A 10,681-nucleotide genomic window follows, 5' to 3' on the forward strand; every position below is an offset into this window, starting at 1 on the left:
CCTTGCTGGGGGTGGTGGTGGGGGGAGTTGTCACTAGACAACAATAAAGACTTGGGCCGAAACATAGCACCTCTGCCAGGAAAGGCTCTGGCTCCGTGGGACTCTGAATTTTGGACCAGCCCTGCCCCCAGCCCAAGTCAAGCCTACTGCTGAGTCTCAAGTCCTGAGACTCCTGAGTCCTGACCACAATCTTCAAACCAGCCACAGCCAACCCTTGTCTTTCCTGAGGTCCAGAGTTCTCTACCACAGTCTAAATATTCAGCCCCTTAATGTACATGCCATTAGCCCTAATCACTTAGCCATTCATTCAAACAACTGTATCATGTGTTCTAGGTGCTGGGGACACACAGCTCTGAACAAAACAAACAGATGTTCCTGTTCTTATAAAGCTCACATTTTAGTGGGAGAATCTCATAATAAACAGTAGACATAATAAATACATAAATTATATGGAGAAAAGACACAGAGTTGAGTAAGGGAGTTTAGGAGTGCCAGGAAGAGGTTATAATTTTAAATAGGGTAATATCTTAGCCTGCCCCCACCCCCCCAAAATAGAGCCTTTGCTTGCAGGTAGGTTATTTGGGAATGGGATCCCAGGGAGCAGAGAGAGGAGCAAGAAGCAGTGAAATAGGAAAAGAAGGAAAGTCAGTAAAAGGATGCACCGTTGAGTGGGTCACACTATGTGCAGCTAGTGCTCCATCTCAGACTTATGAGATGGTCCTCAGAAATGTCCACCCCACATGTGGCCTACATTCCTGTCACCCACTGCAGCAGCACCGGTGTGGCCAAAGGAGAGACGCTGGAAACACCTGCAGGAAAAGACATCATGCCCCCTTGCTTGTTGGAGGTCTCCCTGTGTACACCTTCTCTGCTGGGCATTAACATAAGACATCAAGAACTGCATGCTTTATGCTCACTCCCACAGACAGGTCCCTATTCATCTACCCCAGTAACCTTATCTCTGATTTTCCAGTCATGCTCCTTCCAGGTTGCTGCCCAGGAGTCCATGTATATCCACACCTCCAGCCACTCTTCCTTCCATGGGCAGTGGATGACCAACTGTACTCTCATATCTCTGCCTGCTGGGAGCATTTCCCTTCATCATTATCCTTTAGGACCACCTCTAAGTGAGGTTTTTAAGGCAGCTTCTGTCCATTTCAAGTTAGTAACAACCATTGTGCTGTCCCATTTGTGAACCAGGCCTGAAGTTTGCCTCCAACGAGGGCAGGTCCCTTGAAGCCAGAGGTATGAGCTAAAAGAGAAACATGGAGACAACAGAGGTGGGGACCTTCTGTTCATGTAACTAACTTGCACCTTCTGGGCCTCTTTGGGCCTGAAGCTGTTGTACAGCGAATCACTGCTACCCTCTCCCTAGATCTTACAACCTGGTGTGTATGATAATGTCCAGATCATGACGGGCCCTCAGGTTGCCTGGTCACTGGTGACCCATCATCAGGCACAATCTCTACCAGGGCCCGGTAACATACCAGGAGATGGTTTTCAAATGACAAGTGCTTCTCTGTGGCAGGAGTCATGGCTTTGCTCCAGGACCCTAAAGGTTTGTGCTACAAATTCTCCTCCATTAGAGCCTTCCAGAGACTTCACACAGCATCCTTATCCACCTTGGTGTCTCTGGCATGATTAAACTGTATGGGTCTTAGGTACAGAATGGCACAATTGTTTGCCCACTGCCTGGACCTGCTACAAGAACATTCTCTTGCTCTGAGCCCCACTCAGAATGAGCAGCTCCCCAGGTCACGTGAGAAGTAGTCAGAACAGAATCCCCAAAGGCGATCTATGTTCCAAATTCCAAAGAGGTCCACCGTGTACTGTGCTGTTCTTAGTGGCAGGGTATGTAAGGTGCAAAGCTTGTTCTTTACCCTAGAGGCAATGCCCCAGCACGCCCCAAACCTTTGGATCTCCCAAATCTTCCTCAATTTGGCAGCCACCTAAATCTTTGTGTGGTTTATCTGCTATCGTTCAGCACAAATAGGGTAGCAGCTCTCAACCTCTTTTGGTTTCAAGATCTCTTGATGTTCTTAAAAACTATCAAGCACACCAAAGAACTTTTGTTTATGTGGATTATATCTGTCCATATTTACCATGTTAGAAATTAAACTGAGAGATTTAAAATAGTTATGTGATTTGCTCAAAAATAGCAACAATACTGAAAAAGAATACATATATGTATAACTAAATCACTTTGCTGTACACTTGAAACTAACACAACATTGTAAATTAACTATACCTCAATAAAAAGGTAAATAGGGCTTCCCTGGTGGCGCAGCGATTGAGAGTCTGCCTGCCGATGCAGGGGACGTGGGTCCGTGCCCCGGACCGGGAAGATCCCACATGCCGTGGAGCGGCTGGGCCCGTGAGCCATGGCTGCTGAGCCTGCGTGTCCGGAGCCTGTGCTCCTGCAACGGGAGAGGCCACAACAGTAAGAGGCCCGCGTACCACAAAAAAAAAAAAAAAAAACGTAAATAAATAGTAACCATAAACTCATTACATATCAACATAAGTAACACTTTTTAGGAAAACATTAATATATATTCCAAACCAAAAAAAAATTATTGGGGAGGGTAACATTGTATTGCATGTTTACCAATCTCTCTAGTGTCTGGTTTTATAGAAAACACTTGGATTCTCACATCTGCTTCTTCATTCAGTCTGCTGAGATATGTTGTTTTGGTTAAAGTGTATGGAAAAAATGTGGCCTCATGATATGTAGTTGGAAAAAGAAGGAGTATTTTAATTGTCTTTTAGGTAATTTTAGATAGTCTTCTCTGACACTACTACAAAACTTAAGTGATAATTTCTAAAGGTTAGCTGCAATATGGAATCTGAAATCATATCAATGAACTTTAATACACTATTAAATTAAAATCCATTGGTCTGTCTTGCACTTGAATGGAACTTTTATCCATGCGTGATTTTGAAATAACACGCATCAGTCATTCTGGAACATACTGGTTCACAGAGTTATGTAGATCTTCCAAAGGTTGACATATTTCGTTATACAATGTAAAAAAAAATCACATTCATTAATATCATCTCTGATCCCATCAGGAAACTTTAAGTATTGGGAGGATGTCAAGATCATGGTGGCTACTACAAGTTTTCTAAAATTCCAATTTTCACTTAAAAGCTCCAGTTTCATCATTGGCAACAAATACTGTCAGTTGATTTCTCTGAAGTGACAAGCTCACTTCACTGATTTTCAAAAAATTGTCTGCCAGTCCTTAAGTCTGAATTACCATAGTTTCAAGTAAATATGGAGTTCCATGAAAAAAAAACACCTAGTTCAGCTGGCAAAGCAAACTAGCACAATTGCTCTTCCCAGAGGCAACCACTATACTGCAATATTCAGCAGAAATGTTTTATACATTATTATGATATTATACCGCTCATTTTGTCATGTAGAATATTAAAAATTGTGTACATTAGAAATGTGATTTAATCATATTAATCATTTTAATTGCTTCCTTAAGGACATGCTTAAGTAAAGTTAGCAAATTTTTTTTTTTACTCTGGGTGCATGGGGGTGAAGAATTCAATGACTACTAGTAAACTTTAATGCCCCCCCTCTGATTCATGCGAAGACATCGGCAGTTTTATCCATCACTGCTTTTGTACCAGGCAAATTACGTCAGTAAAAAGGTAAATTATGTCTTCATACTTTAAATTTTTAATTTAATTTTTATTTTATATTAGAGTATAGTTGATTTACAATGTTGTACTAGTTTAAGGTGTATAGCAAAGAGATTCAGTTATACATATACATATATCCACACTTTTTCAGATTCTTTTCCCATATAAGTTATTACAGAATATTGAGTAGAGTTCCCTGTGCTATACAGTAGGTCCTTGTTGGTTATCTCAAAATTACTTTCTTTATGGAAATAGTTTTGACCTCACAGATTCCTGAAAGGGTCTCAGGGACCCATTAGGGTTCCATGGACCTCACTTTGAGAACTGCTGGTTCAGTGGGAAGGGCTATGGTACTTAGAGCTGAAACCCAGCATCTTGAATATCCTGGTTCTTCTCCCAAGCATTGCCGGTGACATGTAAGCCCTCTCAGAGGAGCAGCCTTGTGGAGATTTGACAATGGAGACATGCTGCCCAGGTGTCTTTCCTCTCCCACGGGCAGGATTTCGAGTCCACTCCCCCTCCTGATCACTCCCCACTGAAATTTTAATGTGGTACCTGCTGAACCCAACACTCCATATTGGGTCTGATCAGCCTGGAGTTGAGCAGAATGATACCCCTGATACCAGATTTGACCTTTGTGAACAATCAAAGCCTTAGAAGCACAGTAGAGGAACTCTGAAAATTAAGAAAAGAAAAATATCACTATAATCTCATCACCTTGACAACCACTGTTAGGTTGTAGCCAAGGGTGACCTCAAACAATGTTGATTCATCCTGAATTTACCATTGATGAAAATCCCTAAGGCTTTTTTTTTCCTACTAGTGCTAAGCCACGTCATCCTGGCCCTTTCTAGCTGGATCTGGGGTCCCAAGAAGAGAGCCTGACATTCAAATCTGTATACTTCATCCATATAGAGCTGCCCTTTAGACATCTTTTGGTGTCTGGAGCCCACTGGCTAAAGTTTTTACAGCTCTGTGTGACCTGCAGATGGGGTCCCCATCATCCATGTCAACGGCCTCTTTCATAAATTCTCCTATGGAAATGTGAATCTTGGATTATAACGTTTAACGGTGAAACCACACTCACTGATGATATATCTCTTCTAGACATATTTCCTGTGGCTGATGTCATAAATTACCAAGGATTTGGCGACTTAAACTATAGAAATTTATTTTCTCACAGTTCTGGAGGCCAGAAATCTGACATCGAGGTGTTGGCAGGGCTGCAGAGGCTTTTTGGGAGAATCTGTCCCTTGCCTTTTCCACCTTCTTGTGACAACAGGAGTTCCTTGGCATTTCTTGCTTGTTGCAGCATCACTCCAATCTCTGCCTCTGTCTTTTCAGTGCCTTCTCCTCTGTATGGGTCTGTCTAATCTCCCTCTGCCTTTCTGCCTTTCTCTCTCTCTTTTTTTTAAAAAATTTATTTATTTACTTATTTATATTTTTGGCTGCTTTGGGTCTTTGTTGCTGCGCACAGGCTTTTCTCTAGTTGCGGCGAGCGGGGGCTACTCTTTGTTGCAGTGGGCAGGCTTCTCATTGGGTGGCTTCTCTTGTTGCAGAGCACGGGCTCCAGGTGCCTGGGCTTCAGGAGTTGTGGCACTCGGGCTCAGTAGTTGTGGTGCATGGGTTTAGTCACTCCGCGGCATGTAGGGTCTTCCCGGACCAGGGCTCGATCCCGTGTCCCCTGCATTGGCAGGTGGATTCTTAACCACTGCTCCACCAGGGAAGCCCTCTCTCCCTTTTTAAATTGACCCTCTTCACCCATTTCCCCACTCCCCATCCCCTGCCTCTGACAACCACCAGTCTAGTCTCGGTTTCTATGAATTCATTTTTTTTAGATTCCACATATGTGTGAAATCATACAGTATTTGCCTTTCTCTGTCTGACTTATTTCACTTAGCATAATGCCCTCAAGTTCCATCCATGTTGCTGCAAATGGCAGCATTTCCTTCTTTTTTATGGCTGACTAATACTCCACTGTGTATATATACCACATTTTCTTTATCCATTCACCCATCAGTGAACATTTAAGTTGCTTCCATGTCTCAAATAATGTTGCAGTGAACATGGGGGTGCAGATGTCTCTTCAAGATACTTATTGCATTTCCTTCAGATAGACATCCAGAAGTAGAATTGCTGGATCATCTGCTAGTTCTATTTTTTACTTTTCTGAGAATCCTCCATACTGGCTGTACCAATTTACATTCCCAACAAGAGTGTGTGAGGGTTACCTTTCTCCACAGCATCACCAATACTTGTTATCTCTTGTCTTTGCCTTTCTCTTATAAAGATACTTGTGACGGCATTTAGGACCCAAAAAGATAATCCAGGATAAGCTCCTCCTCTGAAGATTTTTAACTTAATCATACCCTTTGCCCTATCGGATAATATTCACAGGTTCCAGGGATTAGGATGTGGACATATCTTTTGGGGGGCCACCATTCAGCCCATGATACCCTCTCACAGCAGACATTTATTTATGGCCATAGTTCTCAACCAGGGATGATTTTACCGCCCGGGGACATTTTGCTAGTGTCTGGAGACATTTTTGTTGTCACACGGAGGTGGAGAGATGCAGCTAGCATTTTGTTAATAGAAGCCAAGGATACTGCTAAATACCCTACAATGCACAGGACTGCCCTATAGCAAAGAATTAACCGGTCTGAAGTGTCAGTAGTGTTGAGGTGGAGAAATTCTGATTTATAATAGATGATTATTATTATATATATTATACTCTCTCTAAGAAACCTCCATGGTCATCTCCATCTCTTTATCCAACTTTCCCATTATAGTCTTTATTATATGTGACACTAAATACATCTTATTCTCTTTTCTTTTATTCTCTTCTCTTCTATTCATTTGTTTATCTCCCCCAACATGTCAACTCAATGAAGACAAAGATTTGTGTTCGTTTTGTTCACTGTTATGTCCTCAGCCCCTTGAACAGCACTCAGCACATAGTAAGCAATCTCAAAACATGCATTAATTAATTTATTAATTAAATAAAGCGCAGGTATTTCCTTTACCGTACACCAGCCACAGTGCTGGGTTATCTCATTTGGATGCTCACAAAAAACCCCGTAAGATAAGGAGTATTATTCTCCCCCATTTTTCAGATAAAGAAACTGAAGAGGTTAAGTAGCTTACTGAAGATCGCACAGCTCTTAAGAGGTCAAGACAGAGCCTTTTCTCAGGTGTCCAACCCCAGGGTATATTCCCTTGTGGAGGCAGAGTGCCAGGCTCTAGGACACAGAGATGAAGAAGACACAATCCCTGTCCCCAGAAGTCTCTAGTCCAGTGGGAGAAACAGACAAGTAAGCAGACAACTATGACATGAGTTATGCAGGGGGCTCTGAGGACTAACACAACCTTGGGAAATCAGGGGAGACTTCTCGGAAGAGGTGACATCTCAGTCAAGTCCTGAGGGACCAGGATTCATTAGTCATGGGAAGTTCTAGGCTGGGGAGGCTGGGGCAGCATGTGCCAATTTCTAGATGAGATACAGGACTAGAAGCTGAAGGCAGAGTGGGGGCAGGGGCTGTGGAGAGGGAGCTGCGAGGGATGAGACTCAGGAGTTGGCAAGGGGTGGGAGGAGCCCTTGCAGGGTTTCGAGCACACTAACTGCAATGCTGACCATGAGCTAGAAGGCATCGCTGCAGTGGTCCAGGCACAGAAGGACGCAGCCTGAATGGGCCAAGTGCCACGGGACAGAGAGAGGTGGGTGGAGATGAGACAGGGTTGTCTGGCAAAATCACTGGGACTTGGGGGCAGGACCCTTGGAAATTCTGAAAGAGGAGCAGGCTTGCTGGCCCATCAGTTTTGTAAAAGGTTGAGAATGGACATTTAGTAAAAGGAAATAATACGTAACAACTTGTCATCTGCCATGTGTTGCCGCCCCACCCAAACCCCAATCCATGGATGTTCACACTCATGGGTGCTAAGGGGACAGGAAGACAATGCGAGGACGCATCCCCTACTGCCATCTGCCCCCTGGGGGCCACGGCCTTCCACAGGCCAGTCCGCAACCATGTCAGACCTTCAGCCCTGGGAATGTCTTGCTTTCATTCATCGCCTTGGAAAGGCGTCCACTCTGTTCCATTCCTTTAAAGGCCCCTGGCTCTCCTGATGGTCATGGGAATGGAATAAACCAGCAGTTTTCAACCTTGTCCTACAACAACCCAACTAGGAACTAGGGTCTTCCGTGTGCTGCTACCCACCTCGTGGAGAATGTGAGTCCTACACAGACATGTCAGCTGCAGGTTACATGCCATTCCTGGTGCGCCTGCTACACCCCAGGATGTGTTGGGATTGGCCACCCCTGGCATAGGAAGCTGCCTTGGGTGGACACCTGCACAGCTGTCCAGGAACTGCCCCGGGCTGTCGCTGTCCTTCCTTCTCATCCGCCCCTCCTCATTCCACCGCTGCTATGCTTTCATCCAGCTCTGTTTTTGATTCCTACCTATCCTCTAACCCAGGATCCCCTACAGGTACAGGGACTAGGTTGGCCCAGTATAAGAAAAACCCAAATTGTCCTGCACGTGTGTGGCAGGCCTTGGGTGGGCCTGGGAGACAAAATTGGCTCCACTTCAGGGGCTGCATCCTGGTCATCCTTACAGAGTTGCAGTGAGGCTGTGCATATATGATGCTTACCGAGGTCTGTATCACCTGCAGGTGATGTAGCAGGACAGCACTGGGGCGTTGCTAAGAAACCGTACCTGCAAAGCTAGAAGTTAGATCTAGGTGTCACCGCTTCCTTTTTTCGACCACATAAAGTAACTGTGCTGGGTTTTAGAAGGTGGGGCTGGAGGGCTAAGAAGTTAGGCAAACCCCACTTTGGGACTTCCCACAACCTGGCGTCTCTCACCTGGCCTGGCGGAGGCTGTCAGGAGGATCTGGGTGAAGCCACTGCCACCAAACATCCCCAGCTTGCAGACAGTGCCGTCCTTGCCTTTCTCACGTTCACCAGTAGCTGCCGCTCGGTGTGTATGTGAAAAGGCTCCTTCACCAGCCTCCGACTGCGACATCTGCAGAGCCACTTCAGTGATTCAGTGATGGCCTCTCTAGACCGGGGTAGAGTTGCAGACCATCCCCAATTTCCAGAGCAGCCAGAAAGCCTGATTTTCATGTGAACATTTCTGAATTTTTAAGGACATAATTTAAACATTTTTTAAAATTAAAAAACGAAACAAGAACTAAAATTACACACCATGGGGCCAAAGGCTGTTTGGGCCAAACCACATATGTTTATGGGTCACGGTCATGGGCCACCGGCTCTGGGTCTCCTCAGACTAAAAGTCTGCTCTCTAGTCCACTACATGGGTAATCGATGTCAACTCGTGCCTGGGTGGTAGTCACAAGTATCTCCGGAACATTACTTCTGCTGTCTGCAGGACACAAATCGCCCCTACCCAACAAACCAGGTCTCCAGGACTTTCCCCAGTCACCCCGCCTTAGTTCCTGGTCACCACACACCTCCGGGGACGGAGACTGGTTAACAAGGAAGAAACTGCACTTATTTTTTTTTTTTTGGCTGCTTTCCTCTCCTGGTTTTTCTCCGCTGGCTACATTATTAGGATCTTTCCTTTCGTTCACCACCCCATAAAGGTCACTGGTGGCAGGTCACCACTCTCGTTGGCAAGGCCCAGCTCTCTGGGATGGCATTTGTCACCTCTGCCACCTTAGTGACCTTGTCAAGAGAGGGCAGAGTGGAGTCTAAATGAGATGTGCAGTTCGTCACCACGCCCTGGTGATCCTGAGCTTCTACCAATTAGAGGTAGAGGCAGATTAGTCCAAGTATCTGGGAGGGACTGGGAGACTCCAGTCTCTGCCCACCTCATCCACAGCACTGTCCCTGACTGACATGACTGAAACAGAATCCAGGGTGGAGAGCTCTGCTTTCTCTCCATCACCTTGCATTACCCCTGCCCTTGCATGGTCTTGTCCCATCCATCACAGTTTGGCTTCTTACCCGATAGAAAATTTTAACAACCCAGATTTTGGTGGTATCTACAGCTTTTGCAAGACTCCATTTATTTTAGCTTTTAGCCTTCCTGAGGCTATTCTTACAAATCTTGGCTTGGGATAGTCTTTCATTTATTTATTCAACCAAAAGTTTATTGAACACCTACTATTTGCCAAGCACTGGGCAGTCATTAGGTTAAAACAGTGAAAAGTTACACACACCTCTTCTACAAATAGTGCTGGAACAGCTGGACATCTGATCCAGCAATCACACTCCCTGATATTTACCCAAAGGATCTGAAAACGCACGTCCACACAAAAACCTGCACACAGATGTTTATAGCAGCTTTATTCATAATTGCCAAACCTTGGGAGCAACCAAGGTATCCTTCAGTAGGTGAATAGATAAATAAACTGTGGTCCATCAGACAATGGAGTATTATTCAGTGCTAAAAAGAAATGAGCTATCAAGCCATGAAAAGGCATAGAAGCATCTTGAATGTATAATCCTAAGCAAAAGAAGCCAATCTGAAAAGGCTACATACTTTATGATTCCAACTCTATGACATTCTGGAAAAGGCAAAACTATGGAGACGATAAAAAGATCAGTGGTTGCCGTGGGATGGGAGGGTGGGGGAATGAATAGGCAAAGCACAGAGGAATTTTAAGGCAGTGAAAATACTCTGTATGATACTGTAATGATGGATACATGTCATTATACATTCGTCCGAACCCACAGAACATACAACACCAAGAATGAACACTAAGGTAGCTATGGACTTCGGGTGATTATGATGTGTCAATGTAGGTTCACCCTCGGTAAAAAAAAAAAAAAAGTATCTATTCTGGTGAGTGATGTTGATAAGGGGGGAGGCTATGCATGTGTGGGGCAGGGCGGGGTGCATATGAGAAATCTCTGTACCATCCTCCTGATATTCTTATAAACCTAAAACTGCTCTAAAAAAATATAGTCTTAAAAAAAAGTTCAACAAGTTCCTTGATCCAATGACACTTCTATTCCACTGGAGGTGATAACTGGTAATTGAACAAGTATTATGTGCTCCGAAGA

This window comes from Mesoplodon densirostris, chromosome 7, assembly GCF_025265405.1.
Source record: "Mesoplodon densirostris isolate mMesDen1 chromosome 7, mMesDen1 primary haplotype, whole genome shotgun sequence".
Taxonomy (NCBI): domain Eukaryota; kingdom Metazoa; phylum Chordata; class Mammalia; order Artiodactyla; family Ziphiidae; genus Mesoplodon; species Mesoplodon densirostris.